Here is a 17,723-nt window from a genome sequence, read left to right as displayed (position 1 = left end):
ATTCTTCCATGTCAAACACCATTTTATCAGACTGCCCCTCTGCTGCCATCTACTGCACAGCAACAAAATACAGTGAAATATCAATGGGAAGGTTCAATCTCCACTGCCACACCACCAACATCCACCTCTAGCATCTTGGGCCAACATAATAAAATAGGAAGCATTACTTTCAGAGCAGCCCTCATAACTCAAAAATTATGCTGGGGCAAAAAGTTGCTGACACTAAACATCCATCCTTGGAGTAGGTGACCAGGTCATGTTTTGCCTGACACATTTCCCAGCGAATGCTCTTTGTACGTACATACTTTCAAACACATTTCTAAGTATTAGAGAACACATAGGTAATTACAGAAAATGTACTGTAAAACAAGCAAACAAAAAAACAATAGTCAGAACAATCTTACTATCGAGAATAATTTACATCTTTAAGAGCAGCATTTTTCTTGAATTTGCTGCTTTCAAGTTCCCTTGCTCTCCTTCTGGCTCAAAAGCATCATACAAAACAGGAAATATCTGTGTTTCCTAGTGAGAAGCCAGAGCTAACTCACAGGGTACACATGAAGAAGCATGAGTGCCACAAGTTTTCTGGATGATATTGAAGTCTTGTTTCCACAATAGTGAGTGTAAAGAAATCTGTTACTGAGCTACTCCGTAATATCTGAGAAGATATCATTGCTTTCCATGAACAACATACCTTTAAGATACCATACTGGTGCACTCAAAATACAAATTAAGTTTGTAAGATAAAGGTTTAAAAACCTTCAATGCATATGGGCCGTCTTAAATAAAATAAGAATATATATATATTTAGTTGTTTACTGTAATGACTGTCAGGAGGTCAAGTTCAGTTATCCCCACGTAACCTTACTGAACCTGCTCAACAGGGTCGCAGCACTGCAAGCCAGGGCAGAGTTTATCCCACTGTGTAAATTTCAGGAGAACAAATCTTCATTGCAGAGCTCAAAAGAAACCTTGTGCTTGCTGAAGGAAAGGTATAAAGGGGTGCTTGTTAATGCTGGCCAACACAGTCCACTTTCTGGAAATAGAGGGTATCTTGGTAGAAACCTGTGGTGCTCATACCCAGCAAGGGGAAATTTCAAGGGAAAAAATAGCCAACTTGAATTTATTTTTTTCTTTTAAACACTACGTGCTCTGTACATCTTTATAATTGTATGACACATTCCTTACAGGATAGGATTTTCTGCAGGAAAAATCAACAGTAACTAACACTATTATTTAGTGCTTTTAACTATGTATTTTTCCTCTTGAATAAAAGCTTATTTTCAGAACTCAGCATGCGGGTACTTCTGTTACCAGACCTTGTGTTGTGAGCAGTATTATCTCATTATCTGAGAAGCCTGTTTATTCAGCCTCCTCTCCTATATAACTTGCAACAGGTCTAGAGGGAATGGTCCCAAGCTGTGCCAGGGAGATTCAGTCTGGACATTAGGAAAAAAAATTTCTTCTCCAAAAGATTGATTAAGGACTGGAATGAGCTGCCCAGGGAGGTGGTTGAGTCACCATCCCTAGAGGTGTTCAAGAGATGTTTAGATGTTGTACTAAGTGATATGGTTTATTGGGGAAATATTGGTGATAGATGGATGGTTGGACTGAATGATCTTAGAGGTCATTTCCAACCTTGGTGATCCTATGATTCCAAATCTGAGAATTTGTTTGAAGTGTTTGCTGGTACTACTGCATAGAAAGAAAGAAGCAGTGTGCTTTGGTGATAGTATGTGTGAAGGAAAAAAAAAAAAAAAAAAAAAAAAGAAGGAGAGAAAGGAAAAGAAGAGAAAAAGTTACATGATTCTGAAAGGCAGTCATTTTTTTAAGTCATCTTGGGTATGCGGGTCTGAAATAAAACCAGGAGTGGATGGTGTCCTTTCAAATTTCATATTTAGGCATCCTCACAGAGAAAAACTGTGCTCTCATCATGTCAGTCATCTGGTCTTTACTATTGCCTACAAAATATGCAGATGAGGATTCTTCATAGGTTAGATTGCACATCCCAGGGCACCATGTTACTGACAATGCAGGATATTGGATATGGGTGTAGGTTCCAGTTTGTCTGTTGTAAATTGATCCTGGCTAGCTGCAGTTGCTGCTCTGTTTCCATTTGCCTGAGAGGGCTTCTTGTCAGAAAAGCTGCATTTTCATTTATTACTACCTGTGAGCAGTGAGTTAACAGGCTTCAAGGCTTGGTGACTTGCAGAACTTAAATGGGTACAGTGTGCTTTGCTTTGTTTCTTGGGTTTTGCATTCCTGAAGGGAGAGGTCAGAGAATTTAGCAGTCTGTGACTACGTATCCCAATGAATGTCTCATTTTAGAAAACATGTAAAAAATGTACTTTAAGCAGACAATCGGAAGCACAATTGGACTCAATGTTTTCATAAAGCATTGTTCTCTTTAAGGTGATACTCTTGATGGTTTTTACATAGAAATTCACTAGCCATATTCAGGACTTCTGATTCTGAAAAAAATCCTATTTTTTCTTGTTATCAGTGGTTTATATTTTTTGCTTCAACTTCTGTGGAATTTGTATTAAAAAGTCTATTTGCAATAATTTTGTCAGAAGTTAAATGCAATAAAATTTTTCCAAAACAGTATGGAAATCATGATCCATCTGTAAATTCTCTTTGTACCACAGTCATTTATTACTTCATACTGAAATTTGAAATATGAGAACAAAGCAGCAGCAAAGCCAAATAAAAAGCCACACCAGCAAGGAACATCTGCAGAATTCTATTTAAAAAATGAACAAATGTTATAAATTAAACCTTTTCTGGCTTTTCTTACAGCTATACAACCTCACAATCAGAAAGAAAGGAAGGACTATCTAAATATTTCCCATTTAATCTCAAGAAGCAGATGCCCATACCATTTATTGGAAACATTAAATAAAACTCTCTGTACTGGCACATTCAAAAAAGAACAACAGCTGATAAATAATAAAAACAGAATCATTAAATTCAGTATAAAGTTAAAGAAATTTCAAATTTATTCTTTAACACAGTCTGTATTGTGTCTCCAGTTGATTTTGCTAACAAGTAGAAAGGAAGAAGTAGGTATATCTCACACTGAGAGTGCACACTAAAATTTTGTCAAAAAAATTTTTTTTAATTGGAAAACATCAGCTTATGGAAAATGAAATGCTCATAAAAGGAGGCAAGTTTCAGTGACTTTTAATTTTGGAAAAGAATCTCGCAGAATTCCAAGAATAATAAGCTATTTCAAACACTTCTTCTAACACACAAAATCATTATTTTAGAAAAAAAAAAAAAAAAAAGCAGGTTGAAATGGAAAAAAAAGTCAGAAGTCATTTACACTGATCTGTAAACTCTTTCAGTCTGTTGATTTATGGCCCTTTTCCAGAGTTTAAGCTTGTCTTAATGTTTAGAATAGGAAACCTCAAAAATCTGGAGAAACGTCCCAGATAAACTGCTTCACAATCAGCAACTGATTGCTTACGCTGAAATATGGTCTCCACTGCTAAAGTCGTGTGAGAAGCATTGGGACTTAAAGTAATACAAAAATCTCTGGCCACAAAGCAGATATTGTACAGTGACACACGCTTCAGGAAGACATTCCAGTCACAAAATTCTATATTATAAACTTGCTGATTTGTGGATATATAATGTATATAATGTATATAATACAAGTATTTCTCTTATCAAGCACGTAGAATTTCTCAATGCAGTTTCCAATATCAGTATGTTATTATTTCATTTTGACAAATATTAATTTGAAATTCTTCTGATTTTACCTACTTCTGAACAGTAGGATTTTGCAGGCAGGTTCCATGTGGCCACAGTCTGCATCCAGAAGTTTGAAAAGGAACATGATAATACTGGACTATGCTATGAAATCTTTTTCCCTCTGTAGTGTAGAATGAAGAGTTGCTAATGCAAAGCCTACCAGAGGACACCTCAGACATCACAGTTGTCATGGTACTTCCCTCATGCCCTTATTACAAAGCAAAACTTTGTACACTGTTTTAGGATCCCTTGAGCGTGAAAATACCTTGTTTGCCATAACTGGATAGAAGCTGGAAACAGATCTGTAGTCTTCCTAGTAGGAGGAGCAATCGGAGGAAAGCTATAAATTGCAGTATTGGAAAACAAATGGTGATGCTATGGAGACCTTTACTACTACACAGATATTTCCTTATGCATATAGATACTCTTGTTTAGACCTTTTCAGAGGAAATCACATTTACAAATAAAATAGTTAACTTTTCCCGTCAGCTAAGTAATCTGAGAGAGATTGGTGCTTCCAGAAGCAACACTGAAATGACAAGCAACAGGAAGAATATGTCACAGTGAACAGAGACAGTTTTATAGAAGGCGAACATTGTGTGTTCGGGTTCAGTGATTTTCAACTTTGGCTATTTTCATTAAATGTAGTGAATGATATATTTGTATACAGGTTTATGCTGTTGACAAGAATAGCTGTCAGCAGAGATTGCGGTGAGGTGACAGTTTGCTTCTTCTCTCATGTAATTAGCAATAAGACTAGAAAGAATGGCTTCAAATTGTGCCAGGGGACACTCAGGTTGGTCATTAGGAAATACTTCTGTGAGAGAGTGGTCAGGCACTGGAATGTGCTGCTCAGGGAGGTTGTGGAGTCACTGTCCCTGGGAGGTGTTCAAGGAATGCTTAGATGTTGTACTGAGGGACATGGTTTAATGGGAAAATATTGGTGATAGGTGGATGGTTGGACTGGATGATCTTGGAAGTCTTTTCCAACCTTAGTGATTCTACAATTCTATGATTCTCTGAAGTATGTACTGTCATAAATAAAGTCTTGAAAAATGATGCTTAGTAAAGTTTCATAAATGCATGCATCAAGGGAAATTAAAGATTCGCAGGATCAAAATAATTAAATACAGAGAGCACACACCAAGTACATTTTACGCCCTGTTAAATTCATGCATGAAATGAACTATCTGGATAAGACAAACTGGACTGTATCAGTCCTTTCATTGCAGAAAGATGAGACAATTTTTATAAGTGGTCATCAATACATTAAAAAAACAAGCACACAAAATTCCGTTTTGTTACCTCTGACTATACTTTCTTCAAAACTCAACTACTGCATAGTACTCCTGCATTAATTAGTAGTTTCCGCCCACAGGAGGAATGGAAATGCTGACTGACAGTGCCAGACATATTCAAAACTATGCCTTTCTAGCCACATTCCAGTCTTTAAATTGTTTTATTTGTCAGTGGCTTGTTTAATCATGTTGGAAATGGAACTGAGGAAGTCAGGCAAAGAGGGGGCCTATGTTGCCTTTGGAAACAGACAGTGTTGCTAATATTATACGTTGACAGCCTGGCTGGTTGGTATCCCTGTCACTACCATGCTACTGTGTGCTGATCCCTTGGGGTTTGGTAGACACTATGGGAGCACCTCAGAGTGCAATTTGGTTCCTACTGTAAAGACTGATGCTACATTTTGGTCTGAATAAAAAAACTGTTACCCAATTGCATGCAGTGATTTGTGGTTAGTTTCTATGTATGAACAAACGATACACGTAAACTGTGAAAGTTATGATTGATTTGGAGGTCTCATGGGCAACAACTGGAAAGAAAAAGCTGCTGTTCTGGAATGTGCCTGATCACTTTTGTTATTTCTGAAGTTCTCAGACATCACAGAGAAGGTGGTGCTGAGGTACATATTCCCTCACTGTGTAATGTTTCTTTCTGCCCACTGTGTGTGGGCAGCCATCTAATTTTATAACATCTGAACAACAATAATCTGCAATTATTGTATCTACCACCTGAGACAGAAAGGCATTCTAAGTGTAAATCAGAGCTGGAATTAAAAGCAGTATTTTTTCTTTTATGGAATTACAAATTAGTAGTCTTTGTGAACTTCCTCCTTATTTGTACAGACATGCTTTTAGGATATTTTACCTCTTAAACAAGTATACTAAACTGAGGTAGATGAACAATTAACACTAGGTATTGTGAACATTTTTTTATTTTAGAATACCATAGAGGTATTATTTGCAGTATCTTTCTCCTCTCCCTTCGCTTCAGCTGTCATGTCTGGAATACATTTCTGGTGCTTTCTTATACTTGATGTATTTCCTAAATCTCTAGAGAGACCAATGTTCAATGTCTTACAAGTTTTGTTCAGGATTCAGTATCTTCCCATCTTACATGGCTGTAACTGTTTTACTGGATTGAGATTACCCAGATTAAGCCACATTTAGGTCTGGGTAATTCCCAACAAAATCTTGCACATCTTCTCAGATGGCTAAGATGACTAAGGCTCTGCCCTTTATAGATCACCAGGGGTGTAGTTGTGTGATATTGAAATATTTCTAAAATACTGGAGAAGAATTCAACATTACAAATGCAAGAAAATATATATAAAACACATATACATTTAAATGGTTGTGTTAATTTTCACCAACAGGGACTTCACTGAGCAAGCTCGTGGGTTTATTTCTGCCTGTATTTGCAATTCAACTTGGCAATGAAGTTGCAAATAAACTCTGCCTATGGCTGCTTTCCAAAGTAAACAGAACTTCTGTCTCTATTTCAAATTTTAACAAAACAATGAATATCACATCTAGAATTTATAAATTTCACGTGCTTTTCACTATATAGAAGTGTAGAGAAGGATCATTTTGGTATTTAGCTCAAACAAAATCCCAGGACAGAGGGATGTGTTAACATGGAGAGGTGTGATCTTGTGCTCTTCGCATGTGCATAATTTTTCCTCAACAGTCTTCAGAAGAAGAAACTTGAGTCAGATATAGTTCTCCCAGGAATTCTGCTTTGGCATGGCTCATTTTCTTCCATCCTCAGTGAAACTACTTATAAAGGTTATAATCTGCCTTGGAATCTGGTTTTGTATTTTGAGGCAGAAAAATAGTAGCTCAGTTCTGTTTATTCCACAATATGTGATACTAATTTCTCTGACACTATAAAATATATTCAGGACCCCAGTTAAGGTACTGGGATAAAATTTTTGAATATTTTACTCATATTTAAAGGTTGGACTCTTCTGTATAGAAAGAACAGACACTTAAAATTAGATCCTTGATATTTGACACTGGTAATATACTGTTCACTCTTTCCAGCCATTCATGGATGGACTCCAGATATTTTCCTGACACATAAATAATTTTATTTTATTTGAATACTCTCATAGTAGCTGGAAGTATTTTTCAACAAAGGACCTCACTTAGCATGATGTATTCGGTGAGTGAACTTTCCAAATAATTCTTCACAAGCCTATACTGATAATGTACATGTTAGAGTTGTTGCACTCAGCACAGATGTTTCACCAACAGAAGTATTTCAAGCTGAGAAATTGTCTGCTATTAATAGTACATTATGTAAAAAGAACCCTGTTTTATCTAGCAGACCACTGAGAAGCAGCTTATATATCTGCTATTACTGAGAGTATGCAGTAAAGCTAAGATGAATGGTATTGTGCTATGAAACCAAACAGCAAACTCCCTGCTTTGCAGAAGGTCGGGAGAAAGATTTTAGGGAATGCCAAGCATTACTTGTAGGCAACTTTTCATTCAACAAACCAAAATCAGGCATTTTAATTGCAGGAGGAGGGGATTTGCTTGGAGAAATAGATTCTCCTAACCATACCTAATTCTGCAGAGTCTGCTAACTTTCACGTGGCGTAGTGGCTGCATGAGCAACCCTATTCACATTGCAGCTCTATTAGCCCCTGTGAAACCAGAGGGTCCAGGCAATTAGAGATGGAAAGACTACCTAGATCTGTTGCTTTTTCAGTGCAGGACAGTTCCTTCATTCCTTGCCCAAGTTATTTGGAAGAACAAAATTTCTAAAATCTCACTTTTTTTTTTTTTCCTTCAGAACACTCTACTGCTTTAATCTGTCATTATCACTTTTTTATTTGTGCAAGAATTAGTATCTTGATTGCTGCTCCAGCCCACAGTAGCAAAGTAGGCTCAGCACAAAGTTTGTAACAGGTACAGAACTCTGATGCTCTTATTACAAACGTCCTTTTCAGGATTCCAGCTACACCAGTATTAGCATTTCGTTATTGCTGAAAATCATGTGAGAAAATCACTGAGTCACAGATGATGAAAGGTAGTCAGAAGCACAGCCATACTGTAGGCGTTACTAGACACCTAGTCATAGCAAAACACACTCAAGAGCCTACTAGTCAGATAACTGGAATGGTATCTGTGCTGTCACAACAGCGTAAGCAGTTCAAAACTCCAGCATTTATTGTTCAAGCAAATTGTTTAATTGCCATTTCCTCTGCTAGTAACCTCATTTGACCAGCCCATTTTTATAATTCTGTCACTCATGCCAGTTGGTAACCTCTGCAGTTTGCAGTGATGAAATGTTTCAGCTAGAAAAAAATGTCCCTCATGTAACAGTTCCTGCGAGCAGATAGTTGTGTACTTTCAGCTTTCTTTTGCTGGAGAGTTTACTCTGTTGTTTCACAGACGGCTTGCATGGCTTCTTTAGAGAGGACAATCAAATAAAGCTCTAAGAAAGGCACACCATTCCTTAGGAATGTATCAATAGATACAGATATGGTAAATGCAGCACCATAAAGACATGAAATACTGTCTACCTCTAACATGCTACTCTTTTGGTATTCTGGCTGTTTTTGTATAGCATATTTTTCCAGATCTTTAGCTGCACACTTTAACAAGCATCTGGAATCACACCACATCCTAACATGTCTGGTCCTGCAAGTGCATCAGAAAAGGAAAATTTCTACCTACCCTTAAATCACTATTTACAGGGGTTTTGCTGATGTAAATAGAGAAAAGACAGCTGTGTTCAGAAATCAATTCTCCTATGGTGCACAGATGAAGAACAGTTAGGAAAAGAAAGGACTGGAACAGAAGAAAATAAGATAATGAGAAATGCATCTACACAGTGTTGGAATTACCCTTTCTCTCATGTGCACTAGGAAGAAGAGCTCAAAGAAATATGGAACAAAAGGAACGTGTCCATTTATTTGCAGCCTGAGTAGATTCTCCAGAAATAAGTAAGAAGCAGAAAGAAACCCAGCAGTCTCACTCTGTTTCCCCAGTGCCTCTCTGTATTAACACACTTGATTTGCTTTCATCTTTCATAGGACTTCTCCTTCCACTATATATAAATGGAGAGAATTGTACTTATTTCATCATCAGAAATTACCACTGAGTCTCAAGCATGGATATACAAAGAACAAAAGACATTGCTCAGTTCCTCTCTTTCTGTTGTCTTTTTTTTTTTTTTTGTTATGGTATTGCCAGTTCCTGAATGAAAGATCTTACCAATATATAAAAAGATTTGGATGGAAATATAATACCTACAGTTTTGTAATTAGTCATTCTAAAAACCCAAAACACCATACGTAGCCTTTTTAAATTGAAATCTTCAGTTATGCCCTGACCACAAAAACATGCCTACGCTATCATGTGGATCCCAGCAATTACAGTTTGTTTCTATGATCTTAGCTGTATAAAATCTTCAAACAGTTATTTTGAACAAACTATATTTCTAGGTTATTAAACCTTTTAAGATGCCTTTCTATGAATTACGTTATTTCAAATTGGCAGGTTAGTATTTCAGAGAGGTTTAAAAAGTAGTTATTTATACAACTTGCTTATTTTTAAGGCTTTGTTTTGAAGAATGCATTAGTAGGTGATAGTCTTAAGTTAATGCATGTGTATGACTAAGGCCTGGTCAGCCTATAGCCATTTGTTTAGGTCATGCCCACAGAGCTATGTCCTTACTAACCTATTCTAGTGATGAATTATCCTTAGTGCTATGAAGTATATCACACTTTCTCTGTGTTCAGCTTTTTTTTTTTATACATTGGTACATTTTTTTCTTCTGCTAGTTAAAATTAGAAATCACCATTATTATATTTTTTTTTGGTTTTTCATGGTGTATGTTATACTTCCTTACTGTTCTTTACACAGCACTGAGTTCCTGCAGTATCTAGATCATCAAATGGATATTTGTTAATACATCTTTTTATATATAACACATACTCAAAAGAAAAAGTGGATTGTTTTTGATAAAAATTTAAAATATTCACTTCAAGTCAGAGCAGGATAGAGGGGAAAATGGAAATAAGCCTTAAGAAAATAGTTTAAGAGGATGTTTGGCTACCTGCTTAGTGTCATACACTAAGGGTTTGAGAAAAAATACATTCTTTGAAAAGAGAAAAATAAAGATTTCTCTCAGTCATGCAAAGGTGTTTTTCTAGATCAGGATGCAGAATAAAAATAGAACTTAAATGAAAATTAATATCATTTTAACTGTAAATGAGTGTGGCATGAAAACAAAAGAAGGACATAGCAAGAATGGAGAAAATATCCATTGCCTCTTCAAATCAAAAATACTTCTGCTAATATTTATATAATTAACATTTTTGTTTCTTATGAAACCTATATCTACACATTCAACTTTTCCCTGAGCAAATCTACTGCCTTGATGACACATTTGCTTTAGAAGACTTTTCACCTGCATTTGATAATGGCCTAACACAAGAAATCAGAGATTTCATTCTCTTGGCCTTGGAAAAGATCTTTATGGGGGAAAAATACATATATTTTTCTTTGATCAAGGCTCTGGTACTATTTTTGCTTACTCAAGCAAGTGCTTAAATAAAAATGAAGATCATAAAATCATAGAATGGCTAGGGTTGGAAGGGACCCCAAGGATCATCAAGTTCCAACCTCCTTGCCACAGGCAGGGCCACCAACCTACAGATCTGGTACTAGATCAGGTTGCTCAAGGTGCCATCCAACCTGGTCTTGAGCATCTCTATGGCATCCACAGCCTCTCTGGGCAGCCTGTTCCAGTGCCTCACCACTCTCTTTGCGAAAAACTTCTCTCCGACACCTAATCTAAACCTTTTCTCCTTGACCTTAAAGCCATTCTCCCTTGTACTATCACTATCTACCCTCTTTTTTTTAATCCTCTTTTAAATACTGAAAGGCTGCAATGAGGTCATCCAGCAGCCTTCTCTTCTCCAGACTGAACAAGCCCAGCTGCCTCAGCCTGTCTTTGTAGGGGAGGTGCTCCAGACCTCTAATCATCTTCGTGGCCCTAGGATAAATATCAAATTATACTTTTTCATGCACAGTAATGTATTTTCATTCGTTAATTCATATTCTTCTTTTCCTAGAGTTTAACTCCAATCAGCTGTCCACATTTCATTCTAATCATTTTAAACTTGCTTTTGTTAGTATAAAACAATCTTGCTACACTTATTTGTGTTTGATTATTCCATAATAATTTTTCTTCAAACAACAGGCCTCAATTTTGAGTGAGTATTGTAAATAAATTCATTTTGGTTTTATATTTAAACAGTATAAAATTCTATATATAAATAATTAAGAAAAACACTCAGCAATAGATGATGGAAAAGATTTTGAAATAGCAGTGTATTCTATCACATACCAGTTTAGTAAAGAGGACTAAGAATTTTTATTTATAGGCTTTCAATGTGTGGCTTTCTGTTTGAAGTTGATATCCACTAAAATTAAACCTGCATCTCTGTTTTATACCATGGTTTATAGATAATAAAGATAAGGTTCTACCTACTCCTCAATTTCCCTCTCACTAGAGTGGCTGTGGGAAAGTGTCATTCTCTGATCACTAGTGAAACTATTCTGATTACAAACGTGTTCTGGATCATGATCTTTTCTCTTGGAATGAAAAGAAGGTGCAACAAAGGCCTGTACAAAATTACTATATTGGTGTTTGCTTTTTTTTCCCTACTATTTCAAATTCCAGATGAATATATCCAAATCTATTTAATATAACAGAAATAAAGGGACACAATTTTTAAAACTCTATGTGAGACACAGGACCATCAAGGTACTTAAAAGCTCATCAAATAAATACAGATAAGTATTCTGTTGATATCTGTGATTATACAACTTTCTGACTTCTTGGAGCAATCATGCTTGAACAATCTGATCTTCAATTATAAATAACTAAAGATAATAAAGTAAAATGCAAATAGGAGACAGCTGTTCAGAAGTTTTGCAGGTTCTGGCTCCCTGAGACTTTTCTTCCTGGGACTTTTTTTCCCATTAAAGAATCTGAGATTTTAAAAGTGCAAGAATATCAGGTTTCTTGGAATTTGTCTTACTTTCAGTTGTCAGTCATGTCTGAGACAGAATAGGAGTATTGTAGTACTGCAGCACAGTAATGACCTACCTTGTCAGTCAAGAGTGGTATGATATCACTGCGTGATCAAGGAAGCATAACAAAATAATTGCATCAGAACTCAAATATATTTTGCTCTTTAAGTAAGAAATGCTTCTACTTCCTCATTAAGCAATAGCCAAGAGGAGTTATTTCAGATGCTAGTGTGGTTAAAACTTAATGTAGTAGCTGTTCTGTCCTTCCTGTCATGAGAATATATGGATTTCATTTTGTTGCTGTACTAAAGACTTAAAGCAGTGGGGAGGCTCTCTCTCACGGGGGCGGAATTAAGTATTTGGGAAGAAATGAATCCTTATTTGTGCCTTTAAAAATATATCTACAAATATTACACAATAAAAAATTGTAGATAAATTCTTCTTGGCCTTTAAAGCTTTGTCTACGTTTCCTTCATACTCCTAGACATATATTTAATCAATAGTCCTCTTTGCTATGTGCTGGTAAATGCCTGCATAACTTATAAGCCACAGGTATTCAGGATAGAGTGAATGAATAAGTAGTACCTGATTATGACAGAATATATCAAGTGTTTATGAAAGGAATTATGAAGGTTTTCATGTACCACAGTTTATTCAACTGTGAAAATATTAGTTGGGATTTACTGAGGTGGCACTCAGAACTCTATTGGCTGCTGACCAGAATAAATGATCCAAGCAGAGGAACTGACTGCAGTTTAGTTACATGTAGAGAACACAAAGCAATGAGATAAACACAACTCAAGGGGATGCAGCACGTGGACTGAGAAATTAATCCAGCATTTTCCAAATTATTTTTACCTATGTCCTGTTCTTAAGTATATTCTGCTCTTTTATCAACCAACTCAAATAATCTTGTTGTATGGTATAGAGTTTCACATTATATACAGTTATTATTAAGCCTTTTCAGGGATGCAGCTTAATTTGAGATGTGGTTGTAACTGGTAAGAAATCAAATCAAAGAAAAACCCAAGCAGGACAAAAGTTTAACTATATCATTTCATCTTTGCACTGAAAATAATATCTTGAGATCTTTTTAAAAAGATTTTCAAACTCAAAAACCAAAAACTTTTTGGCTTTTCTTCTCTTTTATGTGACATCTTCCTTAATCATGCTTACATGACTTTTTCCATACTCTGAGCATAATTCTGATCAGTTTCATTGGGCCCTGTGTACTTTTGCATCTCAGTCTTTCTGCGCTCATCAGTACCTCAGACTTTCCACTGATCTGCAAGACCAAGTCATCCCATTGCTTTTCTACACTGTCTTCAAAGAACAATTTCAGACAAAATATTAGTTTGTTTAGATACCTTAACAGGCTGGATAGATTGTCGTGTTCTAGGATACTGCTTTGTATATTGGCTTTTCACCTTATTTGGATCTGGCTGAACAATTTTGTCACTACAAATTCAGTATTCTTCCACAATTCAGTAAAGAACTGAATATTTAAAATACCTTAGCAAAATTATATTCTAAGTCTAAAAGAAAGATGGCATAGCCTAAATCCATATTATAAACTATAAATCTCACTTCCACTCCCTTAGTAGTTCATCCACTAACTGTTCAAATCCAAATACCCATTAATAAAAGCTATGACTTACTACATCATTCTGAGATAATCTTTCAGCTATCTTAATCTCATATGTCAATGCTATACAAAGTTATGTTTCTAGCTTAGAGAAAAGCCATATATCCTTGTCCTAACTACAAAAAAAGTTTTGGGTGTAACTATGTCAAATTCTTCTTCCACATGTGATTGATCAAATAAAAGTATAGCGTTTATTTTTGCTTAGCAAAACACCTTATGCATTAAATTATTGGTTACTAAACATTCAGCTTGAAAAAGAAACTAGCCCTTTGCATTTAACTAAGGTTAGTTGGTGAAAATTGTAGATTTGAAGGATACAGTGCTATATTTATTCTAAGCTGAATGCACTAAGCCACAAAAGAAAATGGTTTTCTAGTCTCCAGCTTCCAGAAGATCAAATAGAAGGCCTAAATTTCTTGAACAGTGCATCAACACCTACAACATATATGTATGCCACCTTCAAAGGAGTCAGTAGAGCTAGACGAACAGGCATGTCCATTGAGTAGGTTAGTACTCTTCAGGCTTAATTTATTTCAAAAGTAACTCTTCTTGTTAAAAATATTGTTCATGGTTGTATAAGCAGGAAATGAGAAGCATGCACCATGTACTCCTACTTGATCTCCTACTGTCAAAATCTTGAGCTTATAGCAAGAAGTGGGAATCATTCTATTACTTTTGTTGATTTGAATCAAGTTTTTGGGAAAAAAAAATATAAAATTATTTCTCAGTTTCCCACAGATTTTGGATTTTTGTGTGGTTGTAAGTTTATTTTTCATTATCTAATTAAATGTCCATGGGAAGCTATTTAAACAGGTTCAGAAGTAACAGAAATCAAACCATATAAAATATAGAAGAAACACTGGCATCTGCTAGCAGCTGCTTTCTTAGGTCAGAAAGTTCAGAAAAATAACAGCAGCATAGAAAACAGTTATAGGACAAATTATTCAATGTTTATTTGAATAAGAAGAATTGAATTCCCAAGAAACATTCTGAATGGAATTAAATGGAAGCGAAACATCATCTCTTATGGAGTTGGATGCTTGTTTTCTGTTGGACATCATGGAAAAACTTTTTCTATATCTACTGTATAATAAACTTTGAATATGAAAACTGGATAAACAATTTTTTATTTTAAATTGTTTATTTTAAATAAATACAAAAAAAAATGGCATTGTCAAAGTGATTGAAAGCACATTAAAGGCTTGAACTGAAAGTGTATCATTCAACAGTTATTTATTCTTTTTGATATATTTTTATTCTCCTACAGTTAAGCTGTACTACATCTAATGGATAACTACTTCAGTCTGACATGCTATTTTGGTATATATTTATATTCAGATTTACCTTGTTAATCATTCAGATTTATTTCCTGAAGTATATAATTCTGTCTGACAAACTCCTTTATCATCAGTTGAGTGTATTCCATACAGATCCCATCACAATGCTTGATGCTATTTGCATTTTCTTTGTACTAATCTTTTGAGATTTAGTATATTAGCAATAACATTCTAAACCTGGAGTGAGATCTTGCAAATTTTATATATATTATGAGAATAACAAGCCTTCACAGACTCCCATTTAAGAATAATTATAATGCAATGTATTGAAAGAGCAGTTATATAATTTGAGTGTTTTGAAATAACACTTTAATTAAGAACTAATAAGGTCTGATCTGAGTCAAGTAGATTTTAAAAAGCTGAATTTTTTTTTATGAGCTTCCTCATCTGAGAAAAAAAATATTCTTTAAAAAATGAACATCCATTAAGAAGTCTGTTTTGTAGAAACTGTACTGTAGATTGAAAATATATTGTGACATGAAATTTCCAACCATTTCTAGTTTAAACATTGTTTAAAATGCTGCCTGTGCCAATTAGACATGCATCAGTCCTTCAGCACAAAGGCTTTTTACCATGTGATGTTCTAATGCAAAAGGCATGGCATTCATGAAAAGAGTATTGGCTTTGCCAGAGTGAATATTTAGTTATTCTTTAAGTTGTCATTTGTGGGTTTATGAAAGAACAAATGTTAAAATAGAGAGAAAAGCATTCTCCTGCATGGAGAGGGGGAGACAGATGATTACAATACAAAACACAACATAATCATATATTTACTTCAGAAAAACAGCCACAGAGACGTATAACAAGAATATATACATCCATTTTGAGAGTTACAGCAGATGTTCACCTATTTGAAGTGAAGGCCAAAGCTTTCCCGACCCTCTTAAGGCCCTGCCCAAGAAGGAGGTGGGGGAGGAATGAAAGCAGACACTTTTCCTATATATGGGAAAACTCCTTAAAGCTACTTCACTTGAGGTTTTGGGGTTAGAAAATGACCTAAAAGAGATGAAAATGTTCACGAGAAGCAGGTAATTGCTCTATAACTTATTTCATCAATTTTACTACAAAAACTTTGAAAATTGCCTAGCTGAAGTAAAAGCCACTCCTGTTTTCTTTTCAAATATCACTGGCAAAGCTAAAAAAAGGTCGCGTTGGGGGGGGGGGTGGAGGGGAGGTGAAAATGTCTCTCTTTTTACTACCTAATGATGTACTCAGGACACTCCAACCAGATTCTTATTCAACCTGACAGAATTCAAATGTATATTCTTGTATGAGAGGTGTGGACTTCAGTGCCCACTGCCATGACCAGGAATTCATTTTTCATTAAGTCATATGGAAAAGGAAACACAGAAGAGCTTATGGTCTGCCAGAAAATTCTCTGCAAAGAAGAAAAGAGGGTGACTGCACTCAGGAAGTGTTTTCCCCTGTCTTCCTAGGTCAGTACTGCTGTCATTACAGTAATCTGCAAAAAGGAATTGGGCAATCTTTGCAAGGTCCCCATGCATGAAAGACCCAGCTCTTACCCCATCCCTAATAGATCCAGGCATCTCCCTTCATAAGCTCTTGCAGGGAGTTTAGTAGAAGTTCCTGAACAGTTCAAATCCTGTATACTGTGATCCAGCTAGGGATTCTAAATCAATACCTTTCACTACAGGACCGAGAGGAAAACATTTCACGTTTGCTCAGCAGTGGAAGGGCAAAAGGAGAGAGGAAAGGGGAAAAGAGATAAATATTTCCTACTGAATTATAATTAAGTAGAAATGATACATTTCTTTCCTTGTTTCAAGATTTGTTGATCTCTGTTCTGAATAGATACAGAATATGGATTAGCCCAAAGGAAAAGAACAATATAATGCTGGATTTATTCCCCCCTTTATCATACTCCATAGTTAAAGCAACAATTTCAAGCACACCTACAGCAGATTTGGGCTACATGACAGCTTCAGATGAAAAATTTCTGCCTAACTCTGGAGAAGATTAATCCTACCAGCTTTTAAGAAGTGTCTAATTTTTCCAAAGATTACTGTGTGACCTAATAAAAGAACATTAGTGTTTCATTTCTTTCCACATTCTCACTGAGTAGATTCTGTCCTTGCAAGAAGGAAATTCTACTGAAATTAGTAAGAGTATTTCAGAAATGAAATAAAATTTAGCATATATTAAGGGTGGCAAAACATATTGGTTCAGACAGATAAATACATATTGTATGTGCACAGAGAAAAACATTTATCAATGACTTGTTTAATTCAATTCAAGCAAGCTGCAAAAGTCTGTACTGCTGAACAGTTACCTTCAGGGAGCTTACCTTACATATCTTCCCTATCACTGATATGACTGCTGTATTTTGTAAGAGAATCTTCACTTTTAAATTTTGTTTGTGTGAGTGAAAATGAAAAATTAACCATTATTAATTTTTTTTAGGAGCAGACATCATGTAAACTCGTGAACAAGAAGGACCATAACAGGGTTTATCACTTCACAAACACAGAACAAAAAGTTGATCCTATGCCAGAGTTAATGGTCACAGCTCTCTGACACAAACAAAGTAAGTAGACTTTAATATGAGTAAAAACATACATGAAACTGTAAAGGAAACAAAAGCATAGCATATGACCAATCATGATTTAAGCATAA

At 35.5% G+C, this 17,723-nt stretch overlaps 1 long non-coding RNA gene across 6 annotated transcripts in view; it reads left to right on the top strand.

Moving 5' to 3' along the window:
• Nucleotides 1-17,723, top strand: part of LOC128072583 (uncharacterized) — a 57,247-nt gene that overhangs the window by 29,040 nt on the left and 10,484 nt on the right. For all 6 annotated transcript variants that reach the window (XR_008202368.1, XR_008202369.1, XR_008202366.1 and 3 more), the window contains one exon: nt 17,511-17,634. This is a non-coding gene — a long non-coding RNA (uncharacterized LOC128072583). The remainder of the gene's footprint in view (nt 1-17,510; nt 17,635-17,723) is intronic.

This window comes from Tympanuchus pallidicinctus, unplaced genomic scaffold, assembly GCF_026119805.1.
Source record: "Tympanuchus pallidicinctus isolate F22 unplaced genomic scaffold, pur_lepc_1.0 scaffold7, whole genome shotgun sequence".
Lineage (NCBI taxonomy): Eukaryota > Metazoa > Chordata > Aves > Galliformes > Phasianidae > Tympanuchus > Tympanuchus pallidicinctus.
This window is presented reverse-complemented; position numbering and strand designations above follow the sequence as displayed.